General features: G+C 35.8%; 1 long non-coding RNA gene across 1 annotated transcript; it reads left to right on the top strand.

Annotated features, from left to right (window-relative positions):
* Positions 1-658: 658 nt before the first annotated feature.
* LOC129922674 (uncharacterized) lies at positions 659-4,881 on the top strand. The gene is made up of 3 exons (XR_008774578.1): positions 659-795; positions 3,536-3,669; positions 4,738-4,881. It is a non-coding gene; the product is annotated as an uncharacterized LOC129922674 (long non-coding RNA).
* Positions 4,882-9,325: the final 4,444 nt, after the last annotated feature.

Below are 9,325 nucleotides of genomic sequence, written 5' to 3'. Positions count from 1 at the left end.
GTGTATCAAAAGCATTTTTACATAAATTCGTTTATTAATTAAATATAGTAATTTAGAAGTCCTGACGTACGTTAATCTCATTCATTCAACAAATCGGGTAAACCCTTTTTGTATCCTATTTATCTCTCTAATATCGTTTTAAATAGATATGAATGTATCGACTTAACAGGTAAACCCATTTTCGCAAAGCTTCCTTTATTTTCGTGGCGAGAGAGAAAAACATGAATAGAACATTAGCTAAGTTTGACATAAATCTAAATCAAATCCACCAGATTAGTAATACACAAACTAAAGCCCGCAGGTCGCGGGTAATGTCAGCTAGTTTAATAATATAAACAACGTTAGAAATGGAATTCGGGAATCCCCATTTTCTGTATTTAAATTCTTACTTTATTGATGCAATCGAATGGAATTTATTGTCTTTATTTCTTACGCGCGTAAACGTTTATGATATGATAACCAAACTAGGTAATAGGCTTTTTAGATTATAAATTATTTTATCTTACTTATGTTAATATATTAAAATGCAAACGCAAACTTTCTATTAATGTAACAATATAAAAAAAACGGAGACTGAGAATATGTTTTAGTCGCCTCTTAGCAAATTACAGAGTTTTTCATATTAAAAAAATGTCTTATGATGTTGTTTGAATTTTTTTGGTTACTGATGAAATATTATTTCATAAATTATATTGTCACGTAGCTTATTGCAACACATGAGGCACCATCGGTGATTGGACACTACAAACGCATCATAAGTAATATAGATCAAGATGATCCAGATCTATTCACCTTGTGAGTTGTAAGTTGTTAAAGGTTTAGCCCACAGTATCAATCCTATTTGAATCAAATTATAAAAACTGTAATTAAAATACAAACCCTTGCCGAAACTACGATCATCTTTCAATAGTTTTGTAAAACATATTATCATCATGATAAAAATATTATTGTAAACTGAGGTTAGCTGGATTTCGAAATAAAGTTGCAATGCTTGTTTTGTTAAGCTCTTTTAATACAATTTAGGAAAGTATTTGTTGGTGATGACTTAAAAAGACTTTAAAAATTTTCGTTTTACATAGTCTGCATATAACACAAATTAATGAAACCAACCTCCAACATCAAGGAAAGAAGTTGACATTTATTGATTAAATCATTTTCTATTTCAATGAGAAATATAGATAATCTATTTTAAAGAGTTTTACAATCCCACATAACTTGTTTATTGTTAGTTACTGCCGAAGGACAATTATATCTATGCATTTCACATAACGATGCTCTTTGAGGAAATCATGATTCACTTCTAGGATGTAATAAAAAAAAAAAAACATAAAAAAATAATTAAAAAATGACAACTTTTAAACAAGTTACTGATGTTAAAATTAAGTTGCAGAAAAAAAAGTCTTCAGTAAAAAGAATGTTAACATTGAATACACATAAATGTTCCTATAAAATTCCATAACTGTGGTCGAAAATAAAATTATTTTTAGCTTTTCCATTAACATACAAAGTTAAAAAAGATTTAATGTGTAACAAGATTATGAGTAAACAAAGAAATGTAGACTAAATGTAACCACTAGAGGAGACCTTCGTCTTGCTTTGAATAATTTAAAGCCAGACATTTGTAATATTGTCAGAATGCAGGAGAAACAAGGTTCCCATTAGCTTAATTTTATTTTTAGTGATATCAGCTATAATAATATTTATTTAAAAAATTGCTATTTCCGTTTTCACTGCACACGGGTTGCACCGTAACAGACCAGTGTTTAGGCCTTCTATGACGATTGCTCTTGACCCGTGTTAAGGCTACCGAAATAGCTTTTTAATTGTTTTTATTTTAAAAATTTACGATTTACATTTAAAGGCTCATGCCGCCTCAGGCCTATACACTAACTAATGTGCCAGCAAAATCTTTATGAAAATAGAACGTTGTTTGTTTCAAACATTTTAAGCAACGAACTAATTCTCTACACAAGGTTAATGGGGACAAGTTGAGCTTGTACTGCCATAGCTCTCAATTACAATTTCTTCCACTTGCTAATAACTAATTATCAAAATTTAATTAACTATTTTTTAAATCTTGTCTTGACAGGCACAATAAATAATTGTGCAGGGTTTTAACTTGACGCGTTAATGGATGAGGAAGAAATAACGAGCAAAATTGTGCAAGACAGATAGACAAAGTGAGTTAAAATAAGATTTGTAAAAAAAAAATAATGATGTTAAATTTCTGTGCAGTGAAGCTGTTGCTATTATCTAATTCGGGTGCATTTAAAGTCTTATTCGAAATGTTTGAATGTAGTTTTATTAAATTAGTATATTTGTTGTTTTCTGTTCTTTAAATTACCATACTGTCACACCAATGAAGACTTAGTGAATAATATTTAAATAACCCATTGACAGAGAGATAGATAGACAGAGACAAGGTTATTTATGTTTTGTACTATGGTATATTGTGGTTTCAATCGACCACTAGATGATGTCGTTAGGCTTATTGAATAGCAAACCAAAACTTCTGTTGGAATGACTATGGAAATGCGAGAGCTTTCCCTTAGCACAGTTGAAAGAGTTTTTACGTCCCTGTCAAAAATCCATGCGCCGTTATTCAAGGGACCGTTCCACTAATTACGAGTCCTGCACGGCTAATTTAGTAAAAACAAAATGGCGAGGGTGTCGGTGTACTTGGCCTTCGTCCATGCGCCCAGAATGCCAGATACATCGGAAATAGCAATGTTTTTTCATTGACTTGGACCTCTTCCAGACAGAGCGGTTTGTTCAAGCAGGCTTACACGCATAGAGTTCGAAGAGCCTTTGGCTCTACTCGTTTGACAGTCACGCGTTCAACAGAAGCAATGAACAACCAGAACATGTTTGAAGGTAACTTATTCAAATGCACCCCTGTGAGATGTTTACTGTTTGCGAATGATACGACAGTTGTGTAATTATTTTCTGTATCTCTCAAGAATGCAAATAGAAAGGGCAAATTATTAGCATAAAGTAAACACATATGATGGTCTTTAGGCATTGCATTAAATTGGGGTTAAAACAATCTTGAACATAACGTAACTAAAATGAGTAAACTAAAATAACTTTAAACATTTTAAATAGAGGTAAAATAAAATTATTTTTGGAGTTTTTCAAGATTGAATCCCTATCTCTATATTCTAATACTTTACAACTCAATTAGCAAATGTTATACTATTTTAATTAATTTTACATAAAAGTAAACATTATATACGCCGACCTCTTATTATGCTTGTAACCTAAATATTTTAGCATGCAAACACCTGAGTACACTGCACTTAACAAAGAGAGTGTTTTTTTTTTTTTTTTGTTTTCACAGCAAAATGATTTTTAATAAAGTATACTAAAGAAATGGTTATTAGGTAAATAAAAGCCCTACTCTAAATAAATACGAGTTATTGTAAAATAAGTTCTGGTGCTGATTTACATTTATTAGATGTCTTAAGAAAAGAAAATATAGCCTATTTAATAGAAATGTCTATAAATAGTCAGTGTATTATTTGCATTTCCCCAGTCCATTTCATAGGTTTCACAGTAGGGAAAAGTTGTATGAAAAGAACTATGTATGTTACATATAAAAAGTATAGAGTGCATACTTCGGGCTAGATTGCCGCTAGATTATTCAGTTTTATTTCTTGCCTGCCAGTGGTAAGTATTTTGTTTCGTTATTCTCTTTTAAAATATAAATCAATTAATTCTTTTTCTTCTTTATCGTTCTCATTGTTATGTTGGAGTGTTCATATGACTAGACCAATACATGAGATGAACTGCGCAGTGGTTTCCAAATCAGGGAGCTCTCCATATAGTTTTCTTTCTATTGGGGTGATTTGGGGCCAATGTCTTATACGGGCCTCTTGGTAGAGAGAGCAGTTTTGGAGGACGTGGTCGGCATCAATTAATCAATTAATGAAAACGTGCTTTTTTATAATGTCGTACGTAAAATATTTATATACTCTTCATTAGAATTGGTACATTAAATGTTTTTTTTCCTCAAACTTTTTTACTATAGAGAAATGTTATGAACATAATAACAACAGAGTTGAAAACCATGTCCGCTTAGTATGGCTTTAATACATTAAATGACTAAACAACACACATTTCGTGAAGACATTATTACGAACGAATTACAAGCACATGTAAACATAAGAACGACAACCGATACAGCATATAATTTTGATACCATTCACTCCCAGTTCAAATTGTGGTTACTAGTATTATTAACAATGAAAGAATTAAGTAAATGCAGAACGATACTAGAGATTCAAGTAAACAAACAATGTGGATTAGCATGACAGGCTGTAACATATTGATATAACATGATAGATTATAAAAGTATATTTAAATATAAAATGATAGATCAAAAATCATATCAAAGTCAGGTAACATAGAAAAATGAAGAAAGTAAAATAAATAAAATGTCATTTTAGAGAGTAGTATTGACAAATTGAATGTCAATTTAAGAGTTTTAGTAAGCAGGTAAGCTTTTATTCATTGTAATAGGGCCTATTTCTCCTTACTCTAAGATTGTATCTTAGTGTAATTTCATATGCTTGAGTTTTCGACGGCCTTACTATGTCTTCAGTGGGGCTGGTGGTTTATTCACCCATCGTAGAATCAGTAGGTTGATTCATGGGAGGCTAGCTTTGGCCAGTGCAGTTAGTATCAAGCTATATTTCACTCGGATTCTCATTTTTATAACTTTTTGTTCCTCCCTAGGGGCTAACATTCGTAATGAGCCTGTTTTCTCTCGACCGTTTGGGGTTTGGATAACAGCGTACTGAGGATTGCATGTTGCTAAATCAACTTCTTCTGTTATGGGATCATATTTAAACGATCTAATGTTCTTCTTCAGCAGGACTGGACCCGGACATGTTTGCAGGTATGTCCTGGAACCACTTCTTCGGTTGAACCCAAGAAGTCGTTCATGTGGTGTCCTGTTAGTTGCAGTGCATAGTAATGACCGGATGGACTGCAGAGCATCATTTAGTACTAGTTCCCATTTAGCTATGTCCAATTCCTTAGGATGTAAATCCAAATTGATGGCTTTCCATAAAGTACCGTTTAGTCTCTCTATTAGTCATTTCTCTCTTTGGCTAAAAGGAGTCGTTCTAAAGGTCGCGATTCCTATCTCGTGGAGGAAATGCTGCATCTCTTTAGACATAAACGAAGTTCCCCTGTCAGTGTGGGCGTACACTGGAAATCAAAATAGGTCAAATAGTTCATTAACGCATTTAGCAACGGTAGAGGAAGACATATTGGGACATGCAAAAGCAAATGGGAATCTAGAAAATAAATCTATAATGGTAAGTAGATATCTATTTATTAAAACATAACGGAGAGATCCTTTAAAATCCATACTAATTTTCTCAAAAGGTTCAGTCGCTTTAATAAGCTCTCGGTTGGCTATCGAAACAAAAAAAAACGAGGCTTCAGCTCTGCTCAAGTTTGACATTGTTTTATCACAGTTCTGACTTCATCACATGGAAATAGTGCAATAGTCGAGTAACGCCCGGATGGTAAAAACTAGTATGCTGCAATTTAAGGTCATTTTGAGTGATGGCAGATAGTAAGTTTCTGGTAAATGTATCAGCTACAGTGTTCTGCCTGAAAGGGCGATAGTTGACGTCATAGTGGAATCATGAGAGTTCTAGTTTCCAACTCTGAATTTTTTCATTTTTAATTTTTTTCCCTTGTCTGACCTGTTATACATGAAAGAGACAGATCACGGAACCGTAACTGGTATTAACGCTTTCACAACTAAGAAATGTTTCCATTTCCTCAGCGACTCAACAATGGCATATGCTTCTTTCTCAACTAATGAATGTTTTCTTTCACTTTTAATTCATGAGATGAAAGCAACGGGCCGACCATCTTGGTTGAGGGTAGCCGCAATGGCTATATCAGAAGCATCCGTCTCAACGGTTAAAGGGCGATTTGGGTCAACAGTATATCAGCGGCTTTTTCAAGCTCATTTTTCAAACTTTCAAATGTTGTGTTTTTATGACTTCTTCGGAGACAGGAAATTGTTGATTTCTTGTTAACATACTTATTTTTGTTGAGATATTAGGTATCCACTTTAAGTAGTAAGCCAGAAGATCCACTACTCGTTTCTGTTCACGCATGTTCAATGGTACGGGTAATTCCATTAGAGCGCGAAACAGGATTCTGTTTGAGTTGTAATTTGAAAATCTCGTATCCTAACAGTATCATTTAATAGTGCTAATTTCACTTTTGTTTCATTATCAAGTATCATTTGGTATACAACAGGAGAGATGTAGATTATCAGTAGTTTCCTATCGTCAAGATTATCTACATATAAAGTTTTTAGAAGTTTCATACCAGTGCTGCCATTTCTGTTGCTGAGGTGCTGTGACAGGTGGGGTAATGTGAAGTGTGTTTGGCGCGTTTTATGTCTAGGGGATGCTTATTTTTAAAGCTATCACACACCAACCTATCAGCATATGAATCGGGAGCAGTCACGCAACGAGACAAGCAATGAAAGATAGATACAAAAGTTAAAAATTAAGAATATTTATTTACATAAATATACATATAAGAATAAAAAGGGGAAGGGTTTGCATCTATCTCTAAATAATACTAGATTTAATCATCACTCTTGCACCTAATAAGAGAGTATGTCACTTTGTCCTCTGACTTAGCTGGTTGTCCTGTTGATGTCGCAGCTGGCTGTGTTCCTGGCTTGAGGTTCTGCAGCTGGAGGTGGCGCTCTAGCGGATAGAGGGTCGCCGGAGATATAGTTCTTGTGGAGTCTCAATCCCAAGTTCTAATATCTGTAGTGGGCACAGTAGGGCGGGTGGCCGGCTACCGTGGGCACAAGTGTACTGCGGGCAGAGCTGATCTGCCGTGGGGAGCTTAGTTGACAGGATATGTCCAGTGAGTTGCAGAGGGTTGGCGTAGCTATGACGTCTCGCACAGACCTGAGTCTATAGGGACGTCGCACCTAATAGCTTGACAGGTGGGCTGTCGAATAGGCGGGCAAGGCCGATAGCGAAAAGTAGTAGAGTTGAGTAGATCTCAGTAGGCAAGTGCAGTGCCGAATAGCACTAAGCACATAAATAGGTGGTGATTCTCGATAGCAAATAAATAAGCAAGTAAATAGATCGTTGATCCAATAAATAAATAGGCAGGTAAATAGGCAGACACCTGAGGGAGGCTGCGGATAAATAAAGACAAGTTAGGACATGTCTCTCATGCATCTTATCGATGCCCTCGACTGAGGTGCATTCGTCAGATTGGTAAAATTGCTCTAGAGCATAAAGGGGAGATGATGACAAATGGGATTTGGAAAACAGATGGCTGATAGTAGCAATATAAAAGTGTTCATAAAAGGGAAAGTAATAATATAAACATGTACATAGAAGGGGAAATAATAATCTCAAATAAACAACACAGGTGGATAGAGAAAGAAAAGGGGGGGGGGGGTTGAATTGGGCAATTGGTCAGCGACCAAGACGGCTTGTTTACACACGACCGTCGATCGAGAACAATGGAGCGCGCTTGAATGGAGAGGGTGTCCGTTCAAGCGGCGCAACTCTCGTTAGAGTGAAATGACTACAGGGGAGACAATTCAGTACAGGGGAGATAACTCATATCTCTTTTCTAGACGCAGTATTAGTGCGCTAGTAAAATTATCAAGGCGGTCAACCAAGATAAAGGAAATAAAATAAGATGTACATATATATACATGGTTGCATCAACGATCAATTGAGCAACGTAGCATTAATAGATTAATGCAATTCATAAATACATACATAGGACATGTCTATGTTCCCTACTTACGCCAGTGAGAAATACACAATGCACTAATTAAATATAAGTGAAATAATAAACTACACATGATAATATCCAATGGAAATAGCACAAAAGTAATTAAGATGGAACTTGTGATTAAGTTCGGCTTACCACCAGGTATTCCTCTAGGAGAAAGGATAAATGAAGTAGTCCAGACTCTTCGTTGGTAGCGATAGAGGAGTGAAAGGGTCTGGCTTGATTTAATCTACCTTATATACAAAGGCCTGGAAAATGAAAGCGGAAACCGGAAATGTCCTATGCTTAGAATTATCTTACACGTGGGTGAAGTCCGACAAGAGATGGGATTCGCACATTGGGAAGGTCAATGGGCGTGTTCGTCCTCGTGGTCTCCTAGATCAAATAGAGACGTGGGGAAGGGGGGAGGATTGACTTGCATTCCACACAAGGTGGTGTCCACTGTGGCTGTCAGACATCCTGCCGATAAGATCAAAGAGTCTGTGTGTATCTTTGCCCCGGTCAAGGGAAGATAAATCGAAAGACGTTGCCTAGCTATCTCCAATGTGGTCAACTAAATCTAGTCTGGAGAGGAAAAGGTGGTGCGGGTGGAGAATTTAGGGGTAGGATGGAGAAATAATTAAAATAAAATAAATAAATAATGAAAAATAATAATTAATGCTTTGATAAATTTGAGTGACTCTAACAGCGAGTTTTTGACTTGTCACAGGTGCTGTGGGCTCGATGTCAAACTTCACTGTTCGAAATATCCTATCCATTTCAAAATTCTTACAACTTCACAGTTTTGATTCAGTGTATTAAATTGTTTTCAACATAATAACAACAAAGTCGAAAACCATGTCCGCTTGAAAGGGTTTAATACACTGAATGACTAAACAACACACATTTTGTGAACACATTCTAACAGACGAGTTACAAGCACATGTAAACATAACCGATACAGCATATAATTTTCATAACAAGAAATAGAAATGTTGAATTATAAAAACAAAATTTATTTGTTTAATATCTTGTTTAATATCGTGGAGGAGGCTGTCCAGGCCTGAGCAAGCTATAATAGCACATTACAGGGCAGGCCACTGTCCTGTTGGCTCATATTTCTCACGGCTATGGCCAAATTTAGATTCACGGTGCCCCCGCTGAGGGGAAGAAGAGGAAAACGTGTCTCATATTCTGTTTGATGCCCCAGACTTGCTGATCTCCGCCTCGAAAGGTCTGGGAAACCAAATATTCTCGACCTATATGGCAGTGTATGTACTACGCAAGACAGCAGGGTTTTTTGTCCAGAGCTTTTGCAAGAGAGGATTTAAGCCTATCAAGCCCTCACTCAAATGTAGTTTGATGATGATAATGATGATGATTTGAGACGCATGCTATTGGAAGCATTTTATAGCTAATAATGGGCTTAAGATGGCGTTAACAACCTTGAGGATCTCTCGTCAAATGAAAGCCCTAACCCTAAAAACTGAAGATGACACTTCAGCTTCGTCTTTGGCGTCGGCCAAACTAGGGAAGT

This window comes from Biomphalaria glabrata, chromosome 14, assembly GCF_947242115.1.
Source record: "Biomphalaria glabrata chromosome 14, xgBioGlab47.1, whole genome shotgun sequence".
Lineage (NCBI taxonomy): Eukaryota > Metazoa > Mollusca > Gastropoda > Planorbidae > Biomphalaria > Biomphalaria glabrata.
This window is presented reverse-complemented; position numbering and strand designations above follow the sequence as displayed.